At 38.5% G+C, this 18,316-nt stretch overlaps 1 protein-coding gene across 7 annotated transcripts in view; it reads left to right on the top strand.

Moving 5' to 3' along the window:
• The window catches only part of EXOC4 (exocyst complex component 4), an 869,227-nt gene that overhangs the window by 226,343 nt on the left and 624,568 nt on the right, over positions 1-18,316 (top strand). The gene's annotated exons all lie outside the window — the stretch shown is intronic.

The raw sequence follows: 18,316 nt of genomic DNA, 5'->3' as shown, positions 1-18,316 counted from the left end.
TTCCTCCCCACAAATACATCAGAAATACATCTACATGTGGAACAACTCCTACAGAACACCTACTGAACGCTGGCAGAAGACCTCAGACCTCCCAAAAGGCAAGAAACTCCCCATGTACCTGGGTAGGGCAAAAGAAAAAAGAAAAAACAAAGACAAAAGAATAGGGACGGGACCTGCATCAGTGGGAGGGAGCTGGGAAGGATGAAAGGTTTCCACACACGAGGAAGGCCCTTAGGGCAAAGCGGAGAGATTCCCTCACGGAATATCGGTGCCGACCAGCACTCACCAGCCCGAGAGGCTTGTCTGCTCCCCCGCCGTGATGGGCAGGGGGTCTGAGAGCTGAGGCTTGGGCTAAGGAGGTCGGATCCCAGGGAGAGGACTGGGGTTGGCTGCATGAACACAGCCTGAAGGGGGCTAGTGCGCCACGGTTGGCCGGGAGGGAGTCTGGGAAAAAGTCTGGAGCTCCTGAAGAGGCAAGAGACTTTTTCTTGCCTCTTTGTTTCCTGGTGCGCGAGGAGAGGGGATTAAGCGCGCCACTTAAAGGAGCTCCAGAGACGGGCGCGAGCCATGGCTTTCAGTGCAGACCCCAGAGACGGGCATGGGACGCTAAGGCTGCTGCTGCCGCCACCAAGAAGCCTGTGTGCAAGCAAAGGTCACTCTCCACACCTCCCCTCCTGGGAGCCAGTGCAGCCCCGCCACTGCCGGGGTCCCAGGATCCAGGGACAGCTTCCCCGGGAGGAGGCACGGCGCGCCTCTGGCTGGTGCAATGTCACTGCAGGCTCTGACGCTGCAGGCTCGCCCCGCATTAGGACCCCTCCCTTCCCCTGGCCTCAGTGAGCCAGAGCCCTCGAATCAGCTGCTCCTTTAACCCCGTCCTGTCTGAGCAAAGAACAGACGCCCTCAGGTGACTTACACGCAGAGGCAGAGCCAAATCCAAAGCTGAACCCCAGGAGCTGTGTGAACAAAGAAGAGAAAGGGAAGTCTCTCCCAGCAGCCTCAGGGGCAGCGAATTGCATCTCCACAATCAGCTGGATGTACCCTGCATCTGTGGAATACCTGAATAGATAACGAATCATCCCAAATTGAGGAGGTGGCCTTTGGGAACAAAGATATATATATATATTTTTTCCCTTTTTCTCTTTTTGTGAGTGTGTATGTGTATGCTTCTGTGTGAGATTTTGTCTGTGTAGCTTTGCTTTTACCATTTGTCCTAGGGTTCTGTCAGTCAAGGTTTTTTTTTTTTAATTAAAAAATTTTTCCTTAATAATTATTTTTTATTTTATTTTACTTTATTTTATTTTATCTTCTTTCTTTCTTTTTTTCTTCCCTTTTATTCTGAGCCGTGTAGAGGATAGGCTTTTAGTGCTCCAGCCAGGCATCAGGGCTGTGCCACTGAGGTGGGAGAGCCAAGTTCAGGACACTGGTCCACAAGAGACCTCCCAGCTCCACGTAATATCAAACAGCGAAAATCTCCCACAGATCTCCATCTCAATGCCAAGACCCAGCTCCACTCAACGACCAGCAAGCTACAGTGCTGGACACCCTATGCGAAACAACTAGCAAGACAGGAACATAACCCCATTCATTAGCACAGAGGCTGCCTAAAATCATAATAATGCCACAGACACCCCAAAACACACCACCAGACGTGGACCTGCCCAAAAGAAAGACAAGATCCAGCCTCATCCACCAGAACACAGGCACTACTCCCCTCTACCAGGACGCCTACAGAACCCACTGAACCAGCGTAGCCACTGGGGACAGACACCAAAAACAACGGGAACTAGGAACCTGCAGCCTGCGAAAAGGAGACCCCAGGCACCAGTGCCCTCCAACAGGAAGCCTACAAAACCCACTGAAACAACCTCAGTCACTGGGGGAAGACACCAAAAACAATGGGAACTATGAACCTGAAGCCTGCAAAAAGGAGACCCCAAACACAGTAAGGTAAACAAAATGAGAAGACAGAGAAATATGCAGAAGATGAAGGAGCAAGGTAAAAACCCAACAGACCAAACAAATGAAGAGGCAATAGGCAGCCTACCTGAAAAAGAATTCAGAGTAATGATAGTAAAGATGATCCAAAATCTTGGAAATAGAATGGAGAAAATACAAGAAACGTTTAACAAGGACCTAGAAGAACTAAAGAGCGAACAATGATGAACAACACAATAAATGAAATTAAAAATACTCTAGATGGAATCAATAGCAGAATAACTAAGACACAAGAACGGATAAGTGACCTGGAAGATAAAATAGTGGAAATGAATTTATTCTGCTGCAGAGCAGAATAAAGAATGAAAAGAATTGAGGACAGTCTCAGAGACTTCTGGGACAACATTAAATGCACCAACATTCGAATTATAGGGGTCCCAGAAGAAGAAGAGCAAAAGAAAGGGACTGAGAAAATATTTGAAGAGATTATATTTGAAAGCTTCCCTATATGGGAAGGAGGGCTTCCCTGGTGGCGCAGTGGTGGAGTGTCCGCCTGCTGATGCAGGGGACGCGGGTTCGTGCCCCAGTCTGGGAAGATCCCACATACCGTGGAGCGGCTAGGCCCGTGAGCCATGGCTGCTGAGCCTGCGTGTCTGGAGCTTGGGGGAGAAACACGCCAAGACACATATTAATCAAACTATCAAAGATTAAATAAAAGAACAAATATTAAAAGCAGCAAGGGAAAGACAACAAAAAACACATAAGGGAGTCCTCATAAGGTTAACAGCTGATCCTTCAGCAGAAACTGCAAGCCAGAAGGGAGTGGCAGGACATATTTACAGTGCACACACACACACACACACACACACACACACACACACACACACACAAAATATATATATAGGAAAGGAAATAGTTAATCAAGTCCAGGAAGCACAGAGAGTCCAAAAAGGATAAATCCAAGGAGAAACACGCCAAGACACATATTAATCAAACTGGAAATCAAAAGAAAACTGGAGTAGTAATTCTCATATCAGACAAAATAGACTATAAAACAAAGACTTACAAGAGAGAAAGAAGGACCCTACATAATGATCAAGGGATCAGTCCAAGAAGAAGATATAACAATTGTAAATATTTATGCACCCAACATAGGAGCACCTCAATACATAAGGCAAATGCTAACAGCCATAAAAGGGGAAATCGACAGTAACACAATCATAGTAGGGGACTTTAACACCCCACTTTCACCAATGGACAGATCATCCAAAATGAAAATAAATAAGGAATCACAAGTTTTAAATGATACATTAAACAAGATGGACTTATTTGATATTTATAGGACATTCCATCCAAAAACACCAGAATGCACATTCTTCTCACGTGCTCGTGGAACATTCTCCAGGATAGATCATATCCTGGGTCACAAATCATGCCTTCATAAATTTAGGAAAATTGACCTTGTATCAAGTATCTATTCTGACCACAATGCTATAAGACTAGATATCAATTGCAGGAAAAATTTTGTAAGAAATACAAAACTTGGAGGCTAAACAATACACTATTTAATAACCAAGAGATCACTGAAGAAATCAGAGGAAATCAAAAAATGCGTAGAAACAAATGAAAATGAAAACACGATGATCCAAAACCTATGGGATGCAGCAAAAGCAGTTCTAAGAGGGAAGTTTATAGCAATACAGTCCTACCTTAAGAAACATCTCAAATAAGCAACCTAACCTTACACCTAAAGCAATTAGAGAAAGAAGAACAAAAAAATCCCAAAGTTAGCAGAAGGAAAGAAATCATAAAGATCAGATGAGAAATCAATGAAAATGTAATGAAGGAAACGATAGCATAGATCAATAAAACTAAAAGCTGGGTCTGTGAGAAAATTAAAAAAATTGATAAACCATTAGCCAGACTTATTAAGAAAAAAATGGAGAGGACTCAAATCAATAGAATTAGAAATGAAAAAGGAGAAACAACAACTGACACTGCAGAAATACAAAAGTTCATGAGAGATTACTACAAGCAACTCTATGCCAATAAAATGGACAACCTGGAATAAATGCAAATTCTTAGAAATGCACAACCTTCCGAGACTGAACGAGCAAGAAATAGAACATATGAACAGACCAATCACAAGCACTGAAATTGAAACTGTGATTAAAAATATTCCAAGAAACAAGAGCCCAGGACCAGAAATTAGCTTCAATAACATACAAAAACTCTGTTCCTATAAAGCTCAGTCCCCACCTTGTTATTGTCACAAATTTTAATATACCTTTGTATATTGTGTGCCCATTAAAACAGACATAATGATTGGTTTATTCATTTGCGTGTTGTCACATATGACACAAAAAGACAAAAAGGGGAGCTACAAACCAAAAATACAATAATACTGGCTCTTATATTTACCAGTGTAGTTACTTTTACCAGAGTTCTTTATTTTTTTTCTTCTTTCTTTTTTTTTGAGTTATTTTTTGATATGGCTTCAATTTTCTGTTTAGTGTTATTTTAGCCTAAAAGCCTCCTTTTAGCATTTCTTGTAGGGCAGATCTACTACTGACAAAATCCCTCAGCTTAAAGATGTTACTGGAAAACTACTAGAGCTAATCAATGAATTTGGTAAAGTAGCAGGATACAAAATTAATGCACAGAAATCTCTAGCATTCCTATACACTAATGATGAAAAATCTGAAAGTGAAATTAAGAAAACACTCCCATTGACCATTGCAACAAAAAGAATAAAATATCTAGGAATAAACCTACCTAAGGAGACAAAAGAGTTATATGACGAAAATTATAAGACACTGACGAAAGAAATTAAAGATGATACAAATAGATGGAGAAAGATACCATGTTCTTGGATTGGAAGAATCAACATTGTGAAAGTGACTCTACTACCCAAAGCAATCTACAGATTCAATGCAATCCCTATCAAACTACCTCTGGCATTTTTCACAGAACTAGAATAAAAAATTTCACAATTTGTATGGAAACACAAAAGACCCCGAATAGCCAAAGCAATGTTGAGAAAGAAAAATGGAGCTGGAGGAATCAGGCTCCCTGACTTCAGACTATACTACAAAGCTACAGTAATCAAGACAGTATGGTACTGGCACAGAAAGAGAAATATAGATCAATGGAACAGGATAGCAAGCCCAGAGATAAACCCATGCACATATGGTCATCTTATCTTTGATAAAGGAGGCAAGAATATATAGTGGAGGAAAGACGGAGTTCTTCAATAGGTGGTGCTGGGAAAATGGACAGCTACATGTAAAAGAATGAAATTAGAACACTCCCTAACACCATACACAAAAATAAACTCACAGTGGATTAAAGACCTAAATGTAAGGCCAGACACCATCAAACTCTTAGGGGAAAACATAAGCAGAGCACTCCATAACATAAATCACAGCAAGATCCTTTTTGACCCATCTCCTAAAGAAATGGAAATAAAAACAAAAATAAACAAATGGGACCTAATGAAACTTAAAAGCTTTTGCACAGCAAAGGAAACCATAAACAAGACCAAACGACAGCCCTCAGAATGGGAGAAAATGTTTGCAAATGAAGCAACTGACAAAGGATTTATCTCTCAAATTTACAAGCAGCTCATGCAGCACACCATTAAATAAACAAACAACCCAATCCAAAAATGAGCAGAAGACCGAAATAGACATTTCTCCAAAGAAGATATTCAGATTGTCAACAGACACATGACAGAATGCTCAACATCATTAATCATGAGAGAAATGCAAATGAAAATTACAGTGCGATATCATCTCACACTGGTCAGAATGGTCATAATCAAAAAATCTACAAACAGTAAATGCTGGAGAGGGTGTGGAGAAAAGGGAACCCTCTTGCACTATTGGTGGGAATGTAAATTGATACAGCCACTATGGAGAACAGTATGGAGGTTCCTTAAAGAACTAAAAATAGGGCTTCCCTGGTGGCCGAGTGGTTGAGAGTCCGCCTGCCGATGCAGGGGACGTGGGTTTGTGCCCTGGTCCGGGAAGATCCCACATGTCGTGGAGCGGCTGGGCCCATGAGCCATGGCCGCTGAGCCTGAGTGTCTGGAGCCTGTGCTCCGCAATGGGAGAGGCCACAACAGTGAGAGGCCCGCGTACCCGAAAAAAAGAAAAAAAACCCACGAAAAATAGAACTACCATACCACTACTGGGCATATACCCTGAGAAAACCATAATTCAAAAAGAGTCATGCACCAAAATGTTCATTGCAGTTCTATTTACAGTAGTCAGGATATGGAAACAACCAGAGTGTCCATCACGAGATGAATGGATAAAGAAGATGTGGCACATGTATACAATGGAATATTACTCAGCCATAAAAAGGAACGAACCTGATTTATTTGTAGTGAGGTGGATGGACCTAGAGTCTGTCATACAGAGTGAAGTAAGTCAGAAAGAGAAAAACAAATACTGTATTTTAACGTATATATATGGAATCTAAAAAAAAAAAAGGTTATGAAGAACCTAGGGGCAAGATGGGCATAGCACAGGGAGATCACCTTGGTGCTTTGTGCCCACCTAGAGGGGTGGGATAGGGAGGGTGGGAGGGAGGGAGACGCAAGAGGGAAGAGATATGGGAACATATACATATGTTTAGCTGATTCACTTTGTTATAAAGCGGAAACTAACACACCATTGTAAAGCAGTTATACTCCAATAAAGATGTTAATAAAAATGCATGTATTGTATGCATAATTGACAGTCCATCGGTTTATGAGTTTTACCTTACTGATATTTTGACTTAAAAGTTGAATGATCTATTTATGGTCCTTGCCACGTTTCAATCAGCAAAAGTAACAGAATTCCATGAAACATGCACGGTGCAGTTCTTGCCCTGCCTATCATGTCCCAAATCTTAACCTATATTATTTATTAATCTGAGAATTATTGATTATAATAGCTTCATTCTCTGAGAATATAAATTATAAGAAATTAATTTTGTGAGCAGTCTGTTTCCTTTCATGTTTGCTAAATCAGAATGTCTTTGGTTGCTGTGCTACATGCTGTATTCAGTCTAGGTGTATTCTGCCTTTTTCCATGTAAGGTATTATTTAATGGGAATATGTGTTTTTCAGTTGAAGGTAAAAGCAAAGGACATGAAAGCTACTGTATTTCAGCCTATACGTGGTCATTAACGAGTTACTGTAACTGAATCCTAGAATCACTGTATTCATATGGGTCACCAGATTCCAGAGGGGTCAACATGCAGCTAGAAAATGTTTAGATAATGGCCTCATGGGTCCAGAAGAAAGAATAGCTGTACCAAGGCCAACAAAATAGTCACTAATTATTATATCTTCCCCACCTGGAAGTACATCGCTCTCAGGAATGGTAAGTTCTGTTGCCTTTATGGAGCACACCATCATCATTTACATTCATGTGATCATGTAATTGAACACCCTCAGGAGGGAGAGGAACTTCCGGTGGAGTTACTCTGGTAAATTGGGTAATAATAGCAAACTAGTTTCTATTCTGTCTAATCAGTGTCTCTGATAAGAGAAAACTTAACAGACATCATCAGTTGAGCTCCACGAGCTGCTCTGGATGGTGCAGATAATCATCTTGTACTTGAAGGTAGATAGATGTGCCTTCTCGAGTTCTCAGAGCTTACTATTGTGCTGCAGCTGCTACCAGTAGAGAATCAGGTATCAGAGCCCATGGTTGAAGAACATGTTAGGTGATGTGGAGAAATGGGTCACTCCACATAGCCAGTGAGGTGACAAATGAAGGTACTTACATTAGTGCCTAGCACATAGAAGGCACTCATCAATACTATCTAATAAAGGAAATTACAGCAACAAGCCAGAGAATATGGAGAACAAAGATATGAGTCGAGTCAGCGGCTGGAAGCTCATTTGTTTTAGTGGTACGATTTTTGAATATATACTTTGGCGTCATGTTTATAATATTTTAAAGGTTAATTTTATTTACAGAATTATTTGTGTAAGCCAACAGAGAAACTAAATGCTGTAGTTCAAAGGAATGGAAGACCATTGAGCAATGCTAGGAACTACTTTGGGGCATAAACTGTCTTATGCATCTGTGTATGTCCCGTGCCTTGCACTCAGAAATGTTTGTGGAATGAATAGAAATATCAATGAAAAGTGGATGTTTGTGCTGGGCCTTGAGAGGTGGTTGGTTGAATTTGATGTAGCAGAGGGGAATGAGATGGGTTTTCAAATTAGTAGAATTCTATATATAAAGGCATAGCTATTGGAATGAGCTTAACTGATTTTGTTAGACACTAGAGAGACGTCAGTCTGACGAGAGGCCTGTGGTGGATATTGTGGTGGTAATGGTTGTATGGGGTTGTTTTAAAGACCAGTTCCTAGGAATTTTGTGTTCTGTCTTTATTGATGCCCTGTCCTGATTATCTTGTTGGGTAAAACTACTTTAGGAGAACAGGGTACTAATGAGGCCGGGCTTATGGTTTTCATCTTCATAAAAAACATTAATTCAGTTGCTATTCATCGTGTGCGCGTGTGTGTGTACACACACACACGCACACACATACGCACATACACAGTAAGACTCAATGTATGCTTCTTTGGGGGAAATGAGACTTCTACTGAAATTCTCACAGACTAATGTTGTAACTCTTAATCAGGTGCCTTACTGTGTGCTGTTGGTGACAGAGGGGCACTAGAAAGAAGCAAGTGTGGTAGCTCAGCACACCCACCTTCCTGCAGCTTAGAGCTCCCCACGTTGAGTGGGGTCATTTTCTCAATCAGATTCCTTATTCAAAGTCTTACACCAGGTGGATTGAGTCAAATGTAAAATTCTGAAACTATCCCCTGGAAGTTGGTGTATCCCCTTGTTGTTCCAGCCCTCGCGAGGCAACTACAGATGCTGCTAAAAGGACCTCATAATTTAGCAGAAGCATTTTCCAAAATAACCATTTAAAAATTCTTCTCTGCTTCTTCTTTTTTTCATCTTAAATTGGCTAACCAGTATATTGTGTTACATTTTCACTTACGGATTTTTTTTAAAAATGCACGAGTTTTGGTTTGTTCTTTAGAGAAAAGTAATCCTGATACTATGATTATTAGAAATACTTCTAACAGCACTGGTAGTTGTAGCTCTGGTAGTAACACTAAGAACCCATGCTTTTCCTTTTAAGTGTGTTGTAGGTACTTTGTATTGAGCAAACACTGAACTTTTCTCAGATGTTTAGAAGGAATAAAATAAGGGAGAATTAGAAGTATAATCAGAGACAAAAGCAGAAAAAGAGTTGGATTGCAGAGGGATATTTTTCCTTCCCTAAATGTGTACCTAGATTAAAGAATAATTATTTTTACTGGCTAGGTAGTACACTGCAAATGATTTACAGTTTTGAGTTCTGCAGATATTTTGTCTAGAGCACTACGTAGCTGTTTATCTTAGTCATTATCGTACTCAGCGGTGGTTGTACCCAGCTCCTCTTAAGCTGGAGAATCTGAGATTGAGTATTAAAGCTGGAATGAGGACCTGATCTGGGGTTTGGGATCTGCCATTTATCCTATTGCTGTATACAAACACTCACAAATTCAGTGAAGTGCACTCCAAAGATGTGGTTTTGCTTTCAACTGTGATGACACTATAATTGATCAAATATATTCTTTCAAAGAATCATAAATTCTTATTGGAGTGTGAGGAGATGTCATGTTCATTTGTCAACATGTCACTCCAGGGACACAGGTGCAGCAAATTTATGGAGGAAGCACCTCGTGTTTCTCCTGAGCCACATAAATATGAAGCCGTCTTGATTGAAAATGTGTGGCTTTCGATTACTCCTTATATGGAGAGCAATTAAGATCTCTCTGTAGAAGGCATTTCACTGTGATTCTCAGGTTTTCACACAGCACAGGAAGGGATAAGGTCTGAGGGGACACCAGAGAAATTTTTGGAGACCTTCAGATGTTGTCTTAGAAAAGAATATTAAGGCAGTTCTTCTCTGGCGGAGTGAATATTGCACGTTTTTAGTCAAGTGCATGATTAACTTTGACATTTGAAAATAGAACTTCACGTAAAAATAAGCATGGTACTTCTGCACGTTTAATTAAGATGTTTAGTTCCTGTCAAGACTGATCGTTTTTTTTTTTTTATTTCCCCTGTGAAGGACAATATATTCTAACTTCTGAAATTTCAGAAATCTGTACTTAACCTTTAATCGTCATTCCATTTACATGGAAATCTGATTAACAACTTTTAAAGTTCATGAGCTCTTGGTAAATGCGATTAAGACCTTTTTGGAGTTCGTTATTAAGAGCTGGCATTTACAGAAGACTAGGGCCTGGCTACTGTTGCTGTCTTCTCCATAGCTGGATGTCTTAAGCAATTAGCAGAGAACATGAGGTACATGAATTGTATTATATTGCTTCTGAGTTAACCTGGTTGGTATTTAAATAGCATGTTGTCTTTTTCTTTCCTATGACTTGCTATATGGTATGAGCTAGTTACCCAGTGGTAGAATAGGGCTAAGGATAAATTAGGTGGAGCTGTAGCAATTTGCATAACTAGGAGAGCTAGGCTCCTCCCTCCCTCTGATGTTCTGAAGTCATGTTTACAAACATTCATTCTCAGGTTGTAAGGAATCAGGTTAATCATCCTACCACACTGCATTTTTTTTTTGAAGTGTATAGGTGACTTACAATATTATGTTAGTTTCAGGTGTACAACCTAGTAGTTTGATATTTTTAGAGATTATACTCCATGTAAAGTTATTATAAAATACTGGCTATATACCCTGTGCTGTACATTACATCCTTGTAACTTACCTATTTTATACCTAGTAGTTTGTACCTCTTAATCCCGCTTACCCATTTTGCTCCTGCCCCTCATCCCCTCCCTTCTGGCAACCACCAGTCTGTTCCCTGTATCTGTGATTCTGTTTCTGTTTGTTATAGTTACTCATTTGTTTTATATTTTAGTTTCCACATATAAGTGAAAGCATAGAGTATATGCATTTTTTTAAATTGCATTCTTCTACGGGGTGGGGTAGTCTTTTTGAGAGTTCAAATTAAAAGATGTACACTTTGGAGAGAGAAATTTTTCAGGTATGCAACTTCTTTCTAAACTTTCAGGCGTTTCAGCTATTGAGATATTGCCCTTGGGTTGTGAGGACAGAAGGGAAGAGGTAAATGTGTTGGAGCAGGTCAGTATAGCATAATCAACAAATTGAGATGTGCTATGATGTATGGAAAATGGGAAGTAAATAGTTAAAAGCCCAGAGGATCCTATTGGACCATATGCTGCCAATCTGGTAGGTTTTATTCACTTGCCTATAGAATTGGGCTCTCTGATAGATGCATATAATGCATTTCATAGGTACTTTGTGCAGAACACTGCTTATTAGCATTGAGAGGCATGACAGGAGAAAATAATGAAAGTATCAACAAAGGCAAATCTTTAAAATATATTGTATATAACAGTATTATTAAAGAATACTTGAATCTTTACATGTTTCCATACCAGGTAAAATTTTTATGAGCATATATTTCTTTTAAATAAAAGATAAAAATAAAACAAAGTAGTGTGTGGGAAAAATAAATTTAAATAGAAAAATTGATCTGAAATAATTAAATTCGATGCCAGAAATATCGATGAAGTAGTTCTCCATTTTTGGACCCTAGAGTTTCTATGTTTACTATAAACTTACTTAAACCAGCCGTGCAGTTAATTGGTTAATCTTTTAAATTATAGGCTAACCTCAAATGTAGTAGGTAAATGAAATCTCTTAGTCCCATGTTTTGAATTAACATAAAATATTTCAGTAGAAATAGCATATAATAATCACAGGCCTCTTATGGATTTGGAAATTTGTTTTCTGGACACAAAACTGATAAAACAGGATTACTTTTGTTTAACCAAACTGTCAAGTTTTTAAAATCATTTTAATATCTTACTTAAGGGAAATATATATATATAAAATTTCATCATTTTCAGATAGAAGAATTTTGCTTATTTTATAGATGGAATCTTTATTGTAGATGCAAGAGTTAAGTAAAGAAATGAGTGATATTCAGTTGCTCCTTCAGTTTTAAAGGATTTTAGTTAAGGTATTCCAGCGTGGCATGAATCTGTGGTAATACAGGGAAGTATTAGACAAAGTGCCTTCTCATCAAGTCATGTTGGGAGCTTGAGATAAGTAGAGGTAAAGTTAAATATCCAGCAGTATATGATTAATTGCCAAATCTGGGTAATCAAGTGTGGGTCTTGTAGGAATTTAGAGAGATGACCTAAGATAGATTGGTCAGGGAAGGTTTTGTGTATTTGGTAGGAGCTGGCTCTTTAAGGAAGGCTAGACTTCAGGCGAGTGGGCAGATCATTCTAGGTAGGTATAACAGGCATGTATGCCAACAGTGAGTACCTTACTGAATTTACCATATACACAGTTTGTACAGAGGGGTGTAAAATGTGATCAAATAGACAGAAACCAGATTCTGAAGAGCCTTAGATGAATTCAGTTGAAATCTTCTTTGTGGACCCCTTAAAGAAAGGAACAGCTTTGTCCTTGTGCTTTGTATTCTCAGTGCCTGTAAATCTCATTGTCTCCCAGTCTTAACAATATTCCCCTCAAATCCTAAGGGAAATGTACTTAACATAGTTCCTGGCACTCAGTAGGTACAAAATAAATGTTAATCAAGTCTGAATCTGCACTTGTTATTCCTAAATAATCCATTTTGAATGAACTATAAGCAAACATTGTTTTTTTTGTAGGTGTGTCAATGTTCACAGATAAGAGATAACCAGTATGAAGGAGTCTCTAGTAACTGAACTGCTAATTGAAAATTCTGGGTTGTAGCCACTTAATGGAATAAACTGTCTCCAGAGAGCAATTTGGGTCTTTTCCAAGATGCATTAACTCTTTCAGGTCATTTAGGGTAGCACTTATCTCATTGGAGCAGAAATTTAATAAATGGTATTCCTGTGATGTGAGTAAATTAATGTACCTCAAAAAGCCTGAAGTTTCACCATGGGTGTTATAGTTCTACTCCAAGGAGCTTGTCTGTGAATGTAAAACATCAATAAGTAGCTGCCCTTTCAAACATCTTACTTTCAATTTAGGTAACCTACTAGGGAGCATCTACTTTGTTCGAGGCACTGTGCTAGATGTTAACAGAGACACAAAGAAAAGGCATGGCTTGCACTGAGAGGCAGGAGAGAAGGCAAATAAGCACAAGATGAAATCCTTGAGAGATACAAACTACAGTGTGGGTTTTAATGAGAGAGTGATACCATAGTTAACAGTTAAGATAAACAGTTAAGATAGATGGTAACCTCCCAGAAGGTAGGGACCGTGGCTTGTTCACACAATGTGCTTATTCATGTTTATTCTCTCTGTTGGGAGTTTAGGAGATAAACAGAGGAAAAGTTAAATATATATACATACACACATATATTGGTAAAATATAAGCTGGATCAATCAGAAGCTTTTTTTTTTTCCCCCACAATTTTCACACATGTGCTTTTTTTCCCCCATGTGAGATACGAATTATTAATGTCTGATGTTAATCTAAAATGAGTATGTTAAAGATGTGAAAACCAGAAGAAAAGCCAGCATCTTTTGGAGATATGCTCCCTGATTGTCTGATAGTCTCAATTTGTCTGTCAGCCTACTGATGGAATATTGACCTTCAGGTAGTAAAGAGGATAAGAAAAGTCTGTTTTACCTGCCAGCACATGTTACACATTTATATCTGTTGCGAGGATAGAGGCAGCTAGTTGTTATCATAAGACTAAGGGTAAGTAACATAAAAGACCACTGTGGGAGAAAAGAAGGTAGAGATAACACCATAACAAGATAAAACTTCCAAGGTGTAACACCAGCCTCTGCTTCCTCGTGCATGGGGTTGGCATCTCCATTGGGCGTGTGGGTTGTGATTAGTAACATCTGGATGGTGAACGTGTAATTTGTTAAAAATCAATCAAGTTAATACTTGAATTCACTTTCTTGAACTCATTCTCCCATGGTTGATTAATGATAGAGGTAGTCACAAGCAGGGGGAAAAAAGGATATACTCAGACATGACAAAAACCCTTGGGACTTATTTATGGAACAGGAAATTATCTAGGTTAACTAAATGGTAATTATGTAAAATCAGCTAAGAGGAAATGAGGCTGCAGAAGTCAGTTGGGTTGTGGAAGGTGCTGAATGGCAGGAGGATATACAGGTTTATTTTGCTTGCAAGGAGGACACCATTGAAGGATTTGAGCAAAAGCATGATGGCATTGAGCTCTGTGTTAGTGAGCGTAGTGGGTTGTGGGATAGATTGTCGTGAGAGGTGTAAGGCGGGACAAGCAGTTGGGAGGCTGTTGTACTAAGCTGTGTGAAGGATAATGAGGATCAGATTTAAAGACATGAGGGTAGGAATGAAAATGTTTAAAAGAGGAAATGGACATGAGATGTGTGGTATAATATAGGACTTGGCAGTTGATTTGGAGAACAAGCCTGAGAAGAGTCGGCTAACTACAGAGTGTGATCCTGGGAGGTCAGAGAAATGACAGTGGTGTTAACAAAGAGGGAAACTAAGAGGACCTTTCTTTTTTCCTTCTTTCCCCCTTTTCCTCCTTTTGAAGAGAGGTGATAATAAAGAGTTTGCTTGGTAAGGGTGTTTGTTGACCCCATGCCCCGATACTCTCAATATCTGTTGTGCTGTTTTCACGTTCTTACTGTGATAAGACACTCTTGCAGGCAATGACAGTGCATCTCTGGCGCTTGGGAGAAAGTATGATGGTAGAGGGAGATTTGGGAATCATCTGAAATGAAGATATAACTAAAATGGAAGAGAACAAGAGTAAGAGTAAGGATATCGAACTTCAGATAGTTAAGAAGAAAAATGTGGTAGTCAATCTCAGGGAAGTGAAAGAAAAAATTTCAAAAGTTTAGAGATGAATATTAGCAGGAGCCTGAATTTAGTGATTGAGATCTTTACTGTAAGAGAGAAGGGGAGGAGGAAAGAAGAAGAAGAATATCAGTGAGAAGATGATGAGGATATAGAGATAATTTTATTTATTTATTTATTTAATAACATTTATAAAGTGTTTGCTATGCCCCAGGTTATGTTCAAAGTGATTTACAGCATTAACTCATTTAATCCTGATGATAGTTCTGTGGGAGTAGGTAATATTATTCCTGTTTTAAAGATGAGGAACCAAGGTTCTCAGGCACAGAGAGGTAGTATCTTAGTTACCTGGTTCCTGGGATGCATTTTAAAAAAACAACAAATTTCTGAGCCTTATTCTCAGAGATAATAATAGCCTGTTATGAGCCAAGCATTTTATGTATGTTATTTTAGTTATCATGTTAATTCTGTGAAATAGATTCTATTACCCATATTTCACAGTTGAGGGAGATACAGTTTAGCAAGATTAAGTAACTTGCCAAGGTCGCATTGCTAGTAAGTGGTAGAACTGGTTTTAAGCACAGACTTTTTGTGTTTCTGAATTGTCCTCTCAATTTGCAGTTTTAAGGTGGGATGCATGAATCTTTATTTTAAAATAGTTCTCCAGGTTCCCTGGTGGCGCAGTGGTTGAGAGTCCGCCTGCCGATGCAGGGGACACGGGTTCGTGCCCCGGTCCGGGAAGATCCCACATGCCGCGGAGCGGCTGGGCCCGTGAGCCATGGCCGCTGAGCCTGCGCGTCTGGAGCCTGTGCTCCGCGACGGGAGAGGCCACAACAGTGCAAGGCCCGCGTACCGCAAAAAAAAAAAAAAAAAAAAAAAAAAAAAAAAAAAGTTCTCCAAGTGATTCCTATGTATAGACCAGTCTTTGTAGAATTTTAGCACAAATTAAGAAGGAAGAGGTGTATGTATTTTGGGGGAGGAGATAAAACACTGTGGTCAGAGAGGAGAATTCAGAATTAGAGATGTTGGAGATGGAGTATTTCCAACGCAGAAAGAATGTCAAAGAGTAATAGAGGTCATTGGATTGAGGAGACTGAGAAAGACTGTAATGGTAAAAAGGAGTCATTAATATATTCTGATGAAACTTGTGAGTCGTAGTACAGAGTAAAACTGTAACAGCAGCTAACATTTTTGTAATGGTGTAAGAAAACCATGGAGGTTGTGTCAACTTTGATGAGAAAAGGGGAGAAAGAGGCATAAATATGTAGAATGAACTTTAAAATACATTTTAGTGAAATGGGCAGAGAATGAAGCTGCAGTTAAGAATGTGCCTTTGGGCATTGAGACCACTTCTGTGTCTTCCCCTGGCATGGTCTTGTTGTCTTCTATTTTCTACGGGTAAGCTATAAATAAAAAATCATGAAAATACTGTGGGATCCAAAATGGATGGAGGGAAAACAGCGAATTGAAGTAAGTGGAAAATTCAACATTTATAGTTAGAGATTTCAGTACTCCTTTAAAATAATTCATGGAACAGCGGGACAGAAAACATACAAAACATGAGCTACACTATCAAGCACCATGACTTAAAGTGACATAGATGGTACACCCTACTTAACACCATCAGAATACAGATTCTTTCATGTCCGTCAGATATACTCCATGATAGATCATATACTAGACTATGAAGTTAAGTCTCAATACATTTAAAAAGATTGAAATCACACAAAGTATGTTCTCCATACATAACAGAATTAAATAAACAACAGGAAGAAATTTTGGCACTTCTCAAATATTTGGAAGTAAAACAACAAACTTCTGAATACACCGTGGGTGTAAGAAGAAAGACCTAAGATCAACAATCAAAGTTTCCACCCTAAGAGCTAGAAAAAGGAGGGGAAAAAAAAATCAAACCCAAAGCAAGCAGAAGGAAAAAATGATAAAGATTAGAGTGAAAAATCAAATAAAAATCAGGGGAACAATACAAAAAAGTAATGAAACTAAAAGTTGGTTCTTTGAAAAGATCAAAAATTGATAAATCTTTAGCTAGACTTATAAATTAAAAAGGAGAGAAATCTCAAAAAATGCCAAAATCAGGAATGAAAGAGGAGACATCACTGTGGACCATATAGATGTTAAAAAGATTATAATGACTAACTTTATGCCAATGACCACAATTATGCCAGCTAGACCACTTAGATGAAGTGGACAAATTCCTAGAAAGAAATAAAATACCAAAACTGGTTCAAGAAGAAATAGAAAATCTAAATTGTCCTGTAACAAATACAGGCATACCTCATTTTACTGCAGTTTGCTTGGTTGAGCTTTGCAGATACTGCATTTTTTAAAAATTGGAGGTTTGTGGCAACCCTGTGTTGAGCAAGTCTATCAGTGCTATATGTTCAACAGCATTATTTTTAAATTAGGGTATGTACATTTTTTCAGACATAATGCTTTTGCACATGTATAGTGTAAACATAGATTTTACATGTGCTGTGAAACCAGAAAAATTCATGTGACTCTCTTTATTACGATACTCACTTTATTGGAATGGTCTGGAACCGAGCCCACGATATCTTCAAATTATGCCTATAAATTAAATAATTAAAAAATTTCCTACACATACATAAGTACACAAATGTTTTATCAAACATTTGAAGAAGTAATAATATCAATCCTTTGCAAACTCTTTCAGAAAACATAGATGAGAAACACTTTTCAACACATCTATGAGTCCATTATTACCCCGATAAAAATTTGAGATAGCAGAGGAAACTATAGAGCAAAGTCCTTCGTGAGCATAGATGCAAAAATCTCAAACGAAATACTAGTAAATTGAATCCATCAACGTGTGGATTCATAGTACATGTATGAATGTATGTGGTATGTGTTACATACCACAATTAAGTGGGATTTATAAAAAAAAATCAATGAATGTAATATACCACATTCATAGAATAAAGGAAGAACCTTCATAATTATCTCAAAAGACACAGGAAAGCACTTGACCCCATTGATGACTAAAAAAACAAAACAAAAGCAAAAACCTTCAGTAAACTAGAACTAGAAAGGAACTTTCTCTGTCTGATAAAAGTCTCTGTGAAAAACCTGCAAGTAACATCATAAGGGAACTTTCTGAAATGTTAGAGGTGTTCTATAATGATTGTAGTGATGGTTGCACAACTGTATACATTTACTTAAAAGCTGTTCAGCCGTACATGACATTAGGTGAATTTTATGGTATATAAATTGTACCTCAACAAAGCTGTTTTAAAAATATTATGGGATAAAATCAGATTACCAATATTCGAAGATATATGTCCTTCACAGTATCCTTCAGAGAACTTGTAGAAAAACACTTAACAGTCCTAATGGAAGTTAATTAGTGTATAAATCATGGAAATCTCATCAACTTTATTTCCCCTTTCACAATTATGTGTTTGAGGGTAGGCATGAATATTCATATGCTTCACAAGGGATTATATTCCAAACTAAATTTATTATCCCTATCAA

Source organism: Physeter macrocephalus, chromosome 5 (genome assembly GCF_002837175.3).
Source record: "Physeter macrocephalus isolate SW-GA chromosome 5, ASM283717v5, whole genome shotgun sequence".
Lineage (NCBI taxonomy): Eukaryota > Metazoa > Chordata > Mammalia > Artiodactyla > Physeteridae > Physeter > Physeter macrocephalus.
The sequence above is the reverse complement of the archived record's forward strand: the minus strand, read 5'-3'. Positions and strand labels throughout refer to the sequence as shown.